Below are 16898 nucleotides of genomic sequence, written 5' to 3' on the forward strand. Positions count from 1 at the left end.
AATTTAGGCAGCATCATATTCTCATGAACATTAGAATCATTACCAAGAAACGAAAGTACCTGGTAATTTAGTTGGCGTGCGCGAGCTCTAGTAATTGGTCCAGTATGTATAGCAGCAGGGGTTGTGGGTGTAACAATGGTATTGATGTCCTCATCACCCAGAGAGATATGATCCCATCATACTACACGTGAATCATTTATCAAACTCAACTTAAGTCCCTGGGATGAGATTCGGTGACTCTCTGCTTACTGTGCTAGTCATGGATCAATTCGCTAGCACACACAGTACATATGAATATCAAATAACAAGTGCATCATTTACTATAACATATGATCCAGAATTAATAAAGTTGGTGGAGGCGAAGGTGTCCGGATGTTTTGATGAGATGGTGGCCATAGTTTCTGTTGCAGTCGATCTTTACGATTCGACTACGGACGTGCGAGACATCACGCCATAGCAATCGCTAAACCAACTTTCGAGGGGTTATTAACCATGCTGGAGCATGATGAACCTGACCACGAGGGTATGTTTTCCTGCGAGCAAACGAAGAACAAGCAAGAAACTAAGATTCCAATCTGGATATTGTGAATATAAGAGGAAAGCTTTATTAATGAAGGTGAGGTTCTGTAACGCCTTTGTCTGGTCGTTGAACACGAACGAAGTATGCAAACTTACAGCTATGGCAAACTTTTAATCTAAACAAAACCCAAAGTCCAAACGACACCTTAAGGGCTGTATATATGGAGGAGTAGGGGGAATTTCGTGACCCCTTGTAGGAGGGGTCCGAAACCAACCCTAACTTATTCCGCCCCCCCCCCCACACTGACTCTAAAAACAGCCTATACTTATGTATTTCGAAAATACATCGGTCTGGCCCAATAATAAGGTGATGCAACACCTATAATAGCTTTCGGACAAAATTTGTGACGTGGCATCTTGTATATTTTGTCCAAACTTCATGCACTCATTACGGTGGCTTCAAATAGTCACTTGAAACTCCGTTCTTGTTTCCCTTGCGCATGCCATCATTTCCATGCTTGTTCTTGCTCCAATGTTCATCCTTCTCCAAGCTAGGCCCTTCATTTGTAAGCAAAACAAACGTATCAAATTTAGGCAGCATCATATTCTCATGAACATTAGAATCATTACCAAGAAACGAAAGTACCTGGTAATTTAATATGCGTGCGTGAGCTCTAGTAATTGGTCGAGTATGTATAGTAGCATGGCCCGTGGGTGTAACAATTGTATTGATATCCTCATCATCCTCCCCTTCTTGAAATGAAGTCTCCTCGATGGGAGCTCATCTTCCTCACCCAAATAAGGCTTCAAATCTACAATGTTAAAAGTGGGACTAACCCCAAAATCGGCAGGTAGCTCAAGTTTATATGCATCATCATTTATTTTCTCTAACACCTTAAAAGGAGCATCAGCATGTGGCATTAGCTTTGACTTGCGCAAATCAGGAAATCTATCATTAGAAAATGTAACCAAACAAGATCTCCAGGTGCAAACACAATGTGTTTTCTACCCTTATCTCTAGCAAGTTTTATATTTAGCATTCACACGCTCAATGTTTTCCTTAGTTAATTCATGCATTTTTAATATCTATTCAGCACGTTGTTTAGCATCAAAATTAACCTTCTCCGAATATGAAAGAGGCAACAAATCAATAGGTGCACGAGGTAGGAAACCATACACAGTTTCAAAAGGGCACATCTTAGTAGTAGTACACAATGAATGATTATCTGCAAATTCAACATGAGGCAAGCATCTTCCCACACTTTCATTATTCTTCAAAACAGCCCTAAGAATAGTAGACAATGTTCTATTGACTACTTTAGTTTGTCCATCAGTTTGGGGGTGACAAGTAGTACTAGAAAGTAGTGTAGTCCCAAACTTATCCCATAAACATCTCCAAAAGTGGCTAAGAAATTTAGTATCATGATCTGAAACAATAGTATTTGGCACACCATGCAAGCGAATAATTTCACAAAAGAACAAATCAGCAACGTTAACACATCATCGCTTTTATGACATGGTATAAAGTGTGTCATTTTCAAGAATCTATCCACGACAACATGTATGCTATCCCTCCCCTTCTTTGTTCGAGATAAACCTAAAAGAAAGTCCATAGATATATCCTCACAAGGAACACTAGGTACATGCATAGGCATATATAAACCATGAGGATTGAGTCATGACTTAGCTTTTTCACATGTAGTGCACCGAGCAACAAAACGCTCAACATCCCGTCTCATCTTTGGCCAAAAGAAATGTGTAGAAAGTACGTCCTTCGTCTTCTTCACGCCAAAGTGTCCCATTAATCCTCCTCCATGTGCCTCCTGCAACAACTAAAGATGAACGGAGCTAGCTGGAATGCATAGCTTGTTAGCACGGAACACAAATCCATCACTAACGACGAACTTTTTCCATGTTCTTCCTTCTTTACAATTTTGCAGTACATCTCTAAAATCAGCATCATGCACATATTGATCCTTGATGGTCTCCAAACCAAATATTTTGAAGTCAAGTTGTGAAAGCATAGTATAGCGACGAGACAATGCATCAGCAATAACATTTTCTTTACCCTTCATGTCTTTAATGACATAATGGAAAGTCTCAATGAATTCAACCCATTTAGCATGTCTACGATTTAGTTTATCTTGACTTTTAATATATTTCAAAGATTCATGATCAGAATGTATAACAAATTCTTTGGGCCATAAATATTGTTGCCATGTTTCTAAAGTCCGAACAAGAGCACATAATTCTTTATCATAAGTAGAATAATTCAGACTAGGCCCACTCAATTTTTTCAGAAAAGTATGCAACGGGTTTGCCATCTTGTAATAACACATGTCCTAGTCCAATTCCACTAGCATCACATTCAAGCTCAAACTCTTATTAAAATCAGGAAGTTGGATTAAAGGAGCATGTGTCAACTTATCTTTCAATACTGTGAAGGCTTCTTCTTGTGTGGTACCCCAAACAAAAGGCACATCCTTCTTTGTAAGATCATTGAGAGGTGTGGCAATGGTGCTGAAATCTCTCACAAAACGCCTATAGAATCAAGCAAGGCCAAGAAAACTCCACACTTGTGTGACCATTTTGGGTTGTGGCCAACTCTCAATAGTTTCAATCTTGGCTTTATCAACTTCAGTTCCCTGTGGAGTAACAACATAGCCAAGAAAAGATACTCGGTCGGTGCAAAAGGTGCACTTCCCAAGGTTACCAAACAAACGCGCATCACGTACATCAATAAAAGCAACACGTAAATGTTCCAAATGTTCGTCCAAAGATCTGCTATAAATCAGTATATCATTAAAATAGACTACCACAAATCGTCCAATGAAAACACATAAAACTTTGTTTATTAATCTCATCAAAGTACTAGGTGCATTAGTTAACCCAAAAGGCATGACTAACTACTCATATAATCCAAACTTAGTTTTAAATGTTGTTTTCCATTCATCTCCCAAATTCATACGAATTTGATGGTATCCACTACGCAAATCAACTTTGGAGAATATTGTAGAGCCACTCAATTCATCAAGCATATCATCTAGCCTAGAGATAGGATGATGATAAAGAATAGTAATATTATTAATGGATCTACAATCAACACACATACATGACGTACCATCCTTTTTGGCACTAGTATAATAGGAATAGCATAAGGACTAGGAGATTCGCGTATATAACCTTTGTCGAGCAGCTCTTGTACTTGACGCATAATCTCCTTCGTCTCCTCTGGATTTGTACGGTAAGGTGCAAGGTTGGGTAGTGATGCACCGGGAATTAAGTCAATCTGATGCTCAATTCCTTGAATAGGTGGTAATCCCGGTGGCACGTCTTGTGGAAACACGTCAGCAAACTCCTGCAAAATCTTAGTGACATCAGGAGGAAAAGAGGAAAGCACGTCCTCGAATGAAAATAACGCCTCTTTGCACACAAAAACATAGCAAACAGATTTGCTGAAATCTAGCTCATCAATATCAGATTTGGTGGCAAGTAAACATGCACTTTTCAATTTAGTTTCAGAAGCAACACTAGACGGTTTATTATTAGGCTTCATTTGTTGCTCAAATTCTTTTGCCACAATCTGATTTTCACTCTTATTTTTCAACTGTTTTGCTTTGTTAGCTCTGTTAATATCATCTTTCAAAATGGAATCAGGAGACATAGGAAGCAAAGTAATATGTTTATGCTTATGAACAAGAGTATACTGATTGTTTCTACCATGGTGTACAGAATTTTTGAATTGCCATGGTCTACCAAGTAATAACGAACATGCTTGCATAGGTACCACATCACAATCAACATAATTAGCATATGTAGAGATACTAAGATGCAGACGAACAATACATGTTACCTTAACCTTGCCTCTATTGTTGAACCATTGGACGTAGTAAGGATGTGGATGTGGTCTAGTGGTGAGAGATAGCTTTTCCACCATCTCCATACTAGCCAAGTTGCTGCAACTCCCTGCATCAATGATGACGCGGACAGAATGTTCCTTCACAACTCCCTTTGTATGGAACAAATTATGCCTCTAATTTTGCTCAGCTTGTGTGACCTACACACTCAAAACACGTTGAGTAACTAAACATTCATATTGTTAGCATCTTCAGCAGCCATGTATTGTGTCTCATGATCAGAACCATCTCCACCGTGTTCTTCACTTGTAATAAGAGCCAAAGTCTCCTCATCATGGACACTAGCGGACTCATACCCACCATCCTCAGTAGCAATCAACACACGCTTAGATGGGCATTCTCTCACATAATGACCTCCACCCTTGCAACTACAACAAATAATATCATGTGTTTGCCCTGTTAATGTCATGGACGAAGAAGAGCTCTATGCAGGACCCGAAGGTATACTCCTGGCAGATGGTGGTGGTGGTGGCTCTTTTCTTGTATCTCGGTTGCAATTGGCGGCTGACGCCAGTGGTGATGCAGTAGGACGTGTGGGAGTAGAGGATGTACGTGGTGTCCATGATGAAGATTGACCTGCAGAAAAATTAGTTCGCGCCAATGCCTGTCGATCTAGCACTTCACGTTCAACTTTACAAGCAAGATGGAATAAATGAGTGATATTATTATACTCCTTATACTCTACAATGGTCTAAATCTCTTTATTCAATCCACCCATAAAGCGTGCAAGCATAACTTCATTATCCTCAACAATACCACATCTGATCGTGCCCATTTGTAATTCCTGATAATATTCTACTATAGAAAAAATTCCTTGTCCTAAACGCTGCAATTTTTGAAGTAATTCACGTTGATAATATGGTGGAACCCAACGAGTACGGAAGCAGTTCTCAAAGCAGCCCAAGTTGCTAGAATAGGATATATATAATCTACAATGTTCAGACCACCAAACAGAAGCAAAGCTAGTGAATTCACAAACAGCAGCGGTAACACGTCTATCCTCCGGATATTCTAAGCAAGTGAAACGTTGTTCAGTTTCTAACTCCCAAGTAAGATAGACATCAGGAATGTATTGACCGTCAAATGGTGGAATATTCAATTTCAGTTTAGGAACATGGTCATAATCTCATACTTGAGCTGGTAGTGCAGCCCTACCATTGCGATTATATGCATGTGGATGACCTAGTGCTAGTGGTTGCACGCAGTTGTTATTTTGATCAACCTCATCCTCATAATCGCCCACATAAATGTCATCGTCCTCGACACCAGCAGCAGCAGCAGCAGGAGCCAAAGAAGCATCAATAGTAGGTACAACAGCACCAGAAGTTTGGCCACCCTCAATAGGAACACGCTTCGCTCATCCTAACTGATTCAGAAGGGGGAGTTGTTGTTGTCGTTGCAAAGGTGCAGCCGGTGGTGGTTAGGGAAGATGCGTGAGCAATTCTAAACTTGTTATCCAGCTTTGTCTCGAACGACTTCTTCATGCCATCTATCTTCTCTGTGGCCTCTTCAAATCTGTTTAGCACATCTCCCACCTGGCCACTCATCATTTGCTGAAATATATCATGCAACTTCTTGTTTGTCATGTTCTCCAGGTCAATCTCATTGGCTTGTTGTCCTGCCATGGTTAGCAGCAATAGAAACACACACGAATATGATCCTACAGACTACTAGAAAGTGGCGGGGTGTCACAACTCCGTCAAGCAAACCTCAAATACTTACCAGTTCTTACCCAGCAGCAGGTGGTGATCAGCAACCGTTGTAGTCAAAACTCTCAAAGCTTGGACAGAACGATAGTCAAGTGGTGTCAAACGCACGATGAAGATGTATGTGGAGCTAGGAAGGCTTATGTTATGGTAGGAAAAATGTCAGCAATAATCAATTCAGTGATGCAAAGTTGAATACATGCTCAACGACGGTACTGTGCCAGTCCTATGCTAGACCGTGCTAGAGATGCGAGCCTAGAACACTAACAAAATCACGACGTGGCACACTGAAAAAATCACTTTTTTGCGCTCCTCTTTTTTTGCGAAAATTCACTATAATGGCGATCAAAACTCTTCCCAAGCCAAAGTAACATGATAGGCACACAAAAATTTGACTATGTTTTATGGAAATCAGCGCAGCGATGGCGAAAAAGTGCGACAAAAAATCACTATGATGGCGAGTGTCTCAAAACGCTCCTTGGGACCTAAAAACGGGATAGGGAAAAAATATTTTCGGTCGCCGAAATTTTGGCCTAAAAACTGCCGGGGGTCTCCAGATTTTTTTTCCGAAACCTACTCAGGAAAGGAAACACGAAACTAAAAATATATGGATCTCGAAAACAAACTTAATTTAGAAAGAACTCAGACTAGTGATGGACAGGCGGTGGTATATGTGGACTCGGATCCGTGGCATAGTATATATGGACTTAGATTGGTGGCAGATATATGGTGGTATATAGCAGCAGCGGTTTATCTAGTGTGGTGGTGGTATTTGGTAGCGGCTGAAGAATCTGGTGTGGTGGTGGTATATGGAAACGGATGATGATGGTGCGGCGGCTGCATGAAAACCCGTGAACAGAACTCGAAACTCTAAAAGACTAGACGCTAAGACTAGCAAGTAGACACAATGATGCAACCGCAAATACAGAAAAGATTATGCAATGGCTCAGACTGGTTTGAATATGATGACTAACCCTAAATTGTTTTTGGCTTTTTCATGGACCGTAGGTATGAAGAACAGACTCGATCTAAACTACCAAAAACTGTAAAATCTCATTGAGCAACCTGGAAATCTGATACCACTTGGTAGAGGCGAAGGTGTCCCGATGTTTTTATGAGATGGTGGCTATCGTTTTCTGTGGGAGTCAACCTTGATGATCTGACTACAAACGTGCGAGAAGAAAAGCGGCTAATGCTATCTAAACGATTATTTCAAAGTTTACCAAGTTCGATCATTCACGAGACAGGGGACTCTTTTAAATAAGACAGTGTATGGCTGCGAATAAGTCTATTCGGCAAGTCATAGAGAAGGACTGGATATAAGCTATTCCCCGGTTCTTCATTGGATCCTTTTAGTTTAATATTACTTTTTGGAAGCAATCTCATAATAATATGTATTAGGGACAACATTTAGGATAGCAAAAGCATTTTTGGAGCAAGAGGGATTACCTTCCAGATTCTTTTGCGATACCCTTTGTGTCGCCTTCTCCTGGATGGTCAATCGCTAAACCAACTTCCGAGGGGTTATTGACCTCGCCAGAGCACGATCAACCTGACCATGATGGTCTGTTTTCCTGTGAGAAAACAAAGAACAAGCAAGAAACTGAGATTGCAATCGCGAATATAAAAGGAAAGCTTTATTAATGAAGGCGGGGTTCTGTGACGCCTTTGTCTGGTCGTTGAACACAAATGAAGTACGCGAAGTTGCAGCTATGGTGATCTTTTAATCTAAACAAAACCCGGAGTAGGGCTGTATATATGGAGGAGTAGGGGGAATTTCGTGACCCCTATAGGATTGGTCCGAAACCAACCCTAACTTTGTTACCCAACACATACGGACTCTAAAAACAGCCTATACTTATGTATTTCGAAATTACATGGGCCTGGCCCAATAATAAGGTGACGCAACACCTATAATAGCCTCTGGACGAAATTTGTGAAGTGGCATCTTGTATATTTAGTCCAAGCCTTCATGCACTCATTACGGTGGCTTCGAAGTCCTGAAGTCCTGACTTGAAACTCTGTTCTTGTTTCCCTTGTGCATGCCATCATCTCCATGCTTGTTCTTGCTCCAATGTTCATCCTTCTCCAAGCTAGGCCCTTCATTTGTAAGCAAAACAAATGTATCCAATTTAGGCAGCATCATATTCTCATGAACATTAGAATCATTACTAAGAAACGGAAGTAACTCGTAATTTAATTGGCGTGCGCGAGCTCTAGTAATTGGTCCAGTATGTATAGTAGCTGGGCCTATGGGTGTAACAATGGTATTGATGTCCTTATCAAAAGTATTACAAACTGAGTAGCACATAGCTAACTTTATTCAATAATAACAGCGAAAATGTAGCATAAGTAAACGATGAATCCCATCAATGCCCACTGGCGACAATGTTGAGTGGAGACTCGCGACTGTGACGACCCTAATTCAATCGTACACTAATCATACACACAAATGTGTACGATCAAGATCAAGGACTCACGGGAAGATGTCACAACACAACTCTAGACACAAATACACTAAAAGTTGCTTTATATTACAAGCCAGGGGCCTCGAGGGCTCAAATACATCAGCTCAAAAACAAACGAGTCAGCCGAAGCAACAACATCTTAGTACAGACATTAAGTTAAAATAGTTGCCATAAGATGGCTAGCACAAACTAGCAACGATCAAAAAGGCAAGACCTCCTGCGTGGGACCTCCTAACTACTCCTTGAAGTCGAACTCCACGTAGAATCATCCTCGGGATTATCTTGCTCCTGCACTCCATCATATGATTGCAACATCCGAGAAGAAAAGGGAAGGGCGAAAAGAGGGAGCAAAGCAACCGTGAGAACTCATCCAAAGTACTCACAAGCAAGGATCTACACTACATATGCATTAGTATCTGTAAAAAGGGGTAATATCTGTGGATTGAACTGCAGAATGCTAGAATAAGAGGGGGATAGCTAGGCCTATCGAAGACTACGCTTCTGGCAACCTCCATCTCGAAGCATGTAGAAGAGAGTAGAAAGTGCAGCATCAAGTAACATCACATAGCATAATCCTACCCGACCACCTTCCCCCCATCGCCCTATGGGAAAGCGATCACCATGTCGTATCTAGAACTTGTAAGAGGTTTGTTCTATTAATATCTAGTTCTAGTTGTCCTAAGGTCAAAGTACAACTCCAGGTCATCCTTTTATAGAGGGACACAACTATTCAAATAGATAAACGTCCCTACAGGGGTGCACCACATTACCCAACACGCTCGATCCCTCTGGTAGGTCACACTTTCCTGGGTCATGCCCGGCCTCGGAAGATCAACACGTCGCAGTTTCGATGTACAAAAGTATAGGTATTCTGTACCCCTTACTTGTGCACGGGCAGTCGCAGCCACACCTGCGGTAGGGCTTGGCAAGGCAAAGGAAGACAAAACACAAAGACTACAAAAACAGATACTCCAGGAACAAGGAGTAGGAGGCGAGCTGGACCTCCCCCAGTAACACCCTTGCCGTGGCGACCTGTTCAGCGGCAGCAAGCCCATCACACTTGAGGCTGAGAGCTCTGACACTATCGACAATGTTAAAGACAAAGATCTAAGAACGCATGCTTGGCAGCATGCAGATCCTCATAAAGACTGATAGCCTGTGGATCCACGTTGGGCGAGAAGCCGAAGACCCCCAGTAAGACCCTTGCCGGGGACAACTCACGATCGCCGGGCCGCGGCCAGACCCGCACCAAGCAAGGTTTCGCCACCTTACCACCACTCCAGTGCGACGATCAGCGTGCCAACTAAGCAGACACCTGTGTAGCAGCATGTAGATCTTCGTGGAAGCTTTACCATTGCGCCAATGCAATAGCTAGTTAGCCGGTGTGGCACCGCATGCCTCGTCAGCCTAGACGTGTGTCGAAGCAAGGAGGAGCGGTGAAGGACGGGATGGCTTCTGTTGCCGTCCCTGGTAAAGCAAGAGGGCACATAGGCAACACATTAAATGCGTTTGTCCAACGGTGCCGGGTGATAAGGTCGTACAGTGTAGCTTGCCACCTCATGTGTGCCACTGTGGCAACCCCTTTACGTATAAAAGGAGGCCCAAGGCATACAGAGAGAGGATTCGGACTTTTGGACCGGGCTCGCACCGTAGCTAGTTCAAAAGCTCAAGAACACATATATCCAAACAAGCAGGACTAGGGTATTACGCATCTTTGCAGCCCAAACTTGGGTAAAACCCCCATGTGCTAATAGCTCAACTTGCTCTTCGTGCAGCTAATCCCCCACCGAACGTAGAAGGGATCCTTGTGACCCCATAGGTGTTCATTTTCCCCGACATCTTTGGCGCGCCAGGTAGGGGGAATTGGTTGTGAGAATCTGGTCTGTTAGTTAGTAGAGTAGCTTCTTCATCGCCATGGCTCCGAAGAAGAAGACGATCGCAGTGATCGGCACATCTGGAGCCGCTCTGCCCGTGCCCGCACGGACGGGCGATGCTGCAGTCACCGGCGGTGGAGGAGATCAGGATCATCTACGCCGCCCTAGTGCAAGAAGCTAGGCGAGCGGCGTCGTCTGCAGCCGCGATGGCGACCCGCACGACAACTAAGAGCTAAGTCATACCAACCCATGAGTAACCCTTCCTTTTATAAGGTTATCTTCCTTGATGATTACGGTCCTTGTATGGAGAACCTGCACACAAAAGGAACATTGCCGCGATTGGCAACGCCCCTGTTCTATTTGAGTCCGCTGAACAGCTCAGGTGCTGCGCTCTGCTAAGGACGGCGGGGTACCTTGCTGTAATCAACAGTGCCCCCGTTCTGTTTCGAGTCCACTCGACAGCATAGGTGACTGCGGGAGAGCGGCAAGGTAACTTTTTGGCATCAACGCCCTCTGCAGGCTGCTAATGATCTGTCCTTCTAGCGCCTGCGGCAAGGGGTGCACGTGTTGGCTGGTCTATCCAATTAAGCGTAGGGTGCAGAAAATACAAGGATGAACTAAATAGGAAGATAACAGGCAATCAGTTCAAGGCATAGCAGAGTTATATTACATCAACAGTTGCCACGATTCTAACTTAAGATAAATTGTCTTGAATGCGAACTCGCAGCGACGACAAGAAACGAAGCAGTTAATCTCGGCGCTGGCCCTTCAGCCTCATGACTCCGCTGACGCAGCTGATGATGGGCTCGATGCGCTCCTCGAGCGCCTGATGGCCAACGCCCTCCAGCAAGTTGTCAAGCGCCTGAGTGAAGTCAATGCTGGGGTTCCATTGCGCCACCTTGGTGAGCACCTTGGTCAAGGTGCCCCAGCAAAGCTTCCGGGACTCCTCGGCCAGGTAGGCCGCCCTATTAGACTGGAGCAACTTCAGGGCGTCGAGCACACGCCCGAAGAACAGAGTCAGCCTGGCGCTGTCGGTCACATTCCCCTCATGGGAGAACCTAAAACTTGGCATGCCCATGGAAGACAGCTGTGCAGTGAGCTTCTCCGCAATGTCCACAAGGCGGCTGGTCCAAAGTTTCACGCCGGCCATGAGCTCGTTGTGGGAAGTGATGGCTAAGGGAGTCCTGGATTAGGGGGTATCTGGACAGCCCGACTGTGTACAACGTCCGGACTATTGAAGCGTGAAGATACAAGACTCAAGACTTCGGCTTGTGTCCAGATGGGATTCTCCTTTGCGTGGAAGGCAAGCTTGGCGATCCTAATATTTTGTTTCCTTCCTTGTAACCGACTCCATGTAAACCCTAGCCCTCTCCGGTGTCTATATAAACTGGAGTGGTTGGTCCTTAGAAGGCCGATCACAATTACAATCATACCATCATAGGCTATCTTCTAGGGTTTAGCCTCTACGATCTCGTGGTAGATCTACTCTTGTACTACCCATATCTTCAATATTAATCAAGCAGGAAGTAGGGTTTTACCTCCATCGAGAGGGCCCGAACCTGGGTAAACATCTGTGTCCCTTGCTTCCTGTTACCATCAGCCTTGACGCACAGATCGGGACCCCCTACCCGAGATCCGCTGGTTTTGACACCGACATTGGTGCTTTCATTGAGAGTTCCTCTGTGTCGTCACCTCAAAGCTCGATGGCTCCTTCAACCATCAACAACATGGTCCAGGGTGAGACTTTTCTCCCCGGACAGATCTTCGTGTTCGGCGGCTTCGCCCTGCGGGCCAATTCGTTTGGCCATCTGGAGCACATCGGCAGCTAGGCCCCTGGCCATCAGATCAGGCTCGAAAGCCTGAACTACACAGCGGACATCCACGGAGACTTGATCTTCGACGGATTCGAGCCTATGCCAGTTGCACCAGACAGTCACGAAAGGCATGGCCTAGACCTGCTGTCGGGCAACTCTTGGGATATCACCCTTGCAGTAGCACCGGACTCAAATCCGGAGCAGGCTGCGTTGCCCGAGGATGGAGGGATGGATCACGCCCCACAGGCCGTACCCTCATCGGCGGAAGAGTCGAACACAGGCCTCACTTCTGAGGAGGCCTGTGACTCCAGACCCCCGGACTCGTATCCGGGTGTAGGTTCCTATTCGCGCACTCCTGGGCCAGTCGAGCCAGGTTGGGCCCCGGTAATGGAGTTCACCGCTGCGGACATCTTCCAGCACTCGCCCTTTTGCGACATGCTGAACTCATTAAAAACTCTCTCTTTGACAGAAAATTCCGGGCTGAACTATGTCCGGCTCGAGTGGGAAGCAGACGACCAAGAAATTCGTTACCCACCCACCACTCACTTCATAGCCACGGTTGATGATTTAACCGATGCGCTTGACTTCGACTCCGAAGGCATCGACGGTATGGACGATGATGTAGGAGAATATTCAGAATCTATGGGGTGCTAGACTTCCGCCTCGTCACATGACATATACATGGTGGATACGCCCAAGGAGGACGACAGTGACAATCCGGAAGATAAAACCCCCGGGCAAAAGCCAAAGCAACTCCGCAGACGCCAGAAGGATCGACACTCCGGTCAACCCGAAAGGCAACAATGACCATATGGAACCAGCGATGGAGCAGGACGAACCAGGTCACGCCAAACATAGTTCGGAGCAGACGCTCGAGGACAATGATCCAGAGGGACGAGTTCATCAAACTGGCCCAGGACAAGAAGACAGTCCGGACGACGATGCATTCATCATTCCAAAAGAACGCGTGGAATGAGATAACCTCCATAGAAAGCTTATGGCCACAGCGAGAAGTCTGAAGAAGCAGAACCAACGGCTTAAAGCCGCATAGGAAATGCTCAACCGCAGATGGAACAAAGTGCTAGACACTGAAGAAAGATATAGCGACGATCTCCATACAAAGAGCTACCCAAAACACAAGCTACTTCCAGAATTTGACGATGAGGCCGTTCCACCAAAGAGTAACACGACCAGGAGGCCAGACGTACCACTCCATAACCGCAACAAAGCAACTACCGACGCCGCGCACGATCCACGTGAACATCTGGAGAAGAAAGCTGGCGCAGCTAGGTCCATCTACGGATCTAAAGGACACACCCCGGCGGGGGACTGTGGTTGTCAAAATGATTATGACAATCAAATACCAGTTCGGAATAAACACTGGACACAACAACAGCCGATGGCATGCCACATCACATCCAGATACAGAGGGGCTGCTCACCCCCTGTGCTTTACCGAAGAGGTACTGGACCATGAATTCCCATAGGGCTTTAAACATGTGAACATAGAGGCATATGACGGAACGACAGACCCAAGGGTCTGGATCGAGGACTTTATCCTACATATACATATGGCTCGTGGGGATGACCTCCACGCCATCAAATACCTTCCCCTCAAACTAAAGGGACCAGCTAAACACTGGTTGAAAAGCCTCCCAGAAAATTCAATTGGGAGTTGGGAGGAACTCGAGGACGCTTTCAGGGTGAATTTTCAAGGGACTTATGTCTGGCCTCCTGATGCTGACGATTTAAGTCACATAATCCAACAGCCCGGAGAGTCCGCCCGCAAGCTTTGGAACAGATTTGTCACTAAGAAGAATCAAATTGTCGATTGTCCGGATGCTGAAGCCTTAGCGGCATTCAAACTCAAACACAGCATCCGTGACGAGTGGCTCGCCAGACACCTCGGCCAAGAAAAGCCAAGGACAATGGCATCCCTAAAAAGCCTTATGTCCCGCTTTTGCGCGGGCAAAGATTGCTGGCTAGCCCGTAAAGGCCCCAGCGACCCCAGCACATCTGAAATAAGGGATGGCAACGGGAAGCCACGGCGTCATAAAAACAAACGCCAAAACAAGGAAGAGAGCCCGGATAACATGACAGTTAATGCCGGATTCAGGGGCTCTCGACCTAATCTGCAAAATAAGCCATCTAAAGGCAGTAAAGAGGGACCGTCCGGTCTGAACAGAGTCCTGGACAGACTATGCCAAATTCATGGCACCCCTGACAAACCTGCGAACCACACGCACAGAGAGTGCTGGGTCTTCAAGCAGGCCGGCAAAATAAATGCCGAACTCAAGGGAAGGGAAACACCAAGTGAGGACGAGGATGAACCTCGCCAGCTGAACACTAGGGGACAGAAAAAATTCCCGCCAGAGGTTAAAACAGTGAACATGATCCACGCGACGCGTACATCCATGAGAAGGCATGAACGCGCGCATAGAGACGCGCACGATATAGAGCCCATCATACCCACACTTAACTATTGGATGTCTTATCCGATCACTTTCGATCATTTGGACGGCCGAACTAGTATTCGGCGCGGAGGATCAAAGGCCTTGGTGTTTGACCCAATAATCGACGGATACCGTCTCACCCGGGTCCTCATGGACGGCGGCAGTAGTCTCAATTTAATATAAGAGGACATTGTCCGCAGGATGGGGATAAACCCATCCAGAATCAGCCAAAGCAACACCACCTTTCAAGGGGTGATACCAGGCGTGGAACCTACAGCAGGGGCTCCATCATACTGGAGGTAACATTCGGCTCCCTAGGCAACTCCAGAAGCGAAGAACTACTCTTCATCATCGCACCCTTCCAAAGCGACTATCACGCAGTGCTCGGAAGAATGGCCTTCGCCCGCTTCAACGCATTGCCGCACTGTGGCTACCTTAAACTCAAGATGCCCGGTCCATGTGGCATCATCACCATTAGCGGAATAACAGAGCGCTCTTCATGCGTAGAGGAACACGCGACGACCCTAGCGGCCGGACTATAAGCGACCTCCAATATCAAAAAAAATATGACTGGTCGTTAAGACCACAGACATGGTTAGACGAGTCTGGTAGCCCAGATCGAACCAGGGCACCGTATATGTAATCCTATAGCGGATACCAGGGACTTTAAATACTTAATAAAACCCCACACTTGGCTCAACCTTATTGGCAGGCCAACATCTTACACTTTTACTATCCATCGCATACTTACGTTGTAATCTCCTATGAGTTTTCTTTTTCCACAGACAACATTCGCGCGATACCCTTCCAGGATACGGCACAACGGAGACAAAGCGCAGACGTGCAGCAGGGCCCTGTTCAACAGGTTTCTATTTAGATTAAGCCCCTGTGTAAACCTTTTCTATTGCCTCTTGTTGTTTAACCATCTGATGGGTTCCATACCCATAGAGGATACTGCCGTTTTGGCATTTCGCCACGACAGATTAACGCACATACCTGGAAACACAGGGTTTATAATGAATGGGCATATTTGAGCCCATCATCTATTATAAAGTCTGAATACCTTCGGGAGTGTTCGGCGTCACGAGTATGGCCTTATATGCATCAGCTCCGAATCATGTCTTTGGTCAAATGTTGGGTTTGCCCGGCTCCTGGGTTTGCCGCCTTATGTCCGTTATTATTGGCTAAGGTGGCCAAAGGAGAACTACTACGATTGTGCCCTGGTTATCCTGGATGAGCACCTCAGTAGAGAAAGCCGAAAACTGACTGTCATGATGCAGCGAGAGACTGTTCAACCACTCGAAGACTCACCGGAATCTTTAGTATTCCTACGCATTAACGAAGGGCCATTTCCCGGTCATGTACATACGCACCCGTATTCAGATGCACCCGAAAGTACCAGGGGCTACATAGTAGCCCCAACGTTAGACTCCCACGGCTAAGCGAAAGTGTTGCAGCTATATAGTCCGGTTGCCTAGTTCGACGTGCGATCACCTCCTTAATGGACCAAGATGTTGGATCAAGTGTGATTAAGCATATTTTTCGCGAACACCCCCGCATTGTATGCGTGGGGGCTGAAGCCAACGACTGCTAACTTTCGGAGTACATATTTATATATACATATATATAAACGGCCGCACAGGGGACACAATCATACTCTCAGGCAAATAATATAAATATAGCCTCATAATCAAAATAAACATTGTTTTTACAATGATTCAGTTCATCATTCGAACAAGGAATTCTTCGAGCACTGCGCCTCTATTAGGCAGGCACCTTCTGTGACCTGCGCCAAGTAGTGCTCGGCCCGATATTGGCCCCCACCGGATCCTGGGCCGCTATAATGGTGGCATCCATATCCGTCCAATAGGCTTTAACGCGGGCAAGAGCCATCCGTGCACCCTCTATACACGCCAACCTCCTCATGGCATCGATCCGAGGCACGGCCCCAAGGAACTGTTGCACCAAACCAAAGTAAATGTCCGGCTTAGGCCCCTTTGGCCAAAGATGGTCTATTACAGACCACATTGCAAGCGCGAACAGCCTGTGAAGCTCCGCTACAGCAGCCATCTTGTCACTTAACGGCAGGGGGCGAGTGGGAGCATGGAACTGCGACCAGAAAAGCTTCTCCACTTCCTTGTCACCTTC

The sequence above is a fragment of the Triticum dicoccoides genome, chromosome 4B (genome assembly GCF_002162155.2).
Source record: "Triticum dicoccoides isolate Atlit2015 ecotype Zavitan chromosome 4B, WEW_v2.0, whole genome shotgun sequence".
Classification (NCBI taxonomy): Eukaryota; Viridiplantae; Streptophyta; class Magnoliopsida; order Poales; family Poaceae; genus Triticum; species Triticum dicoccoides.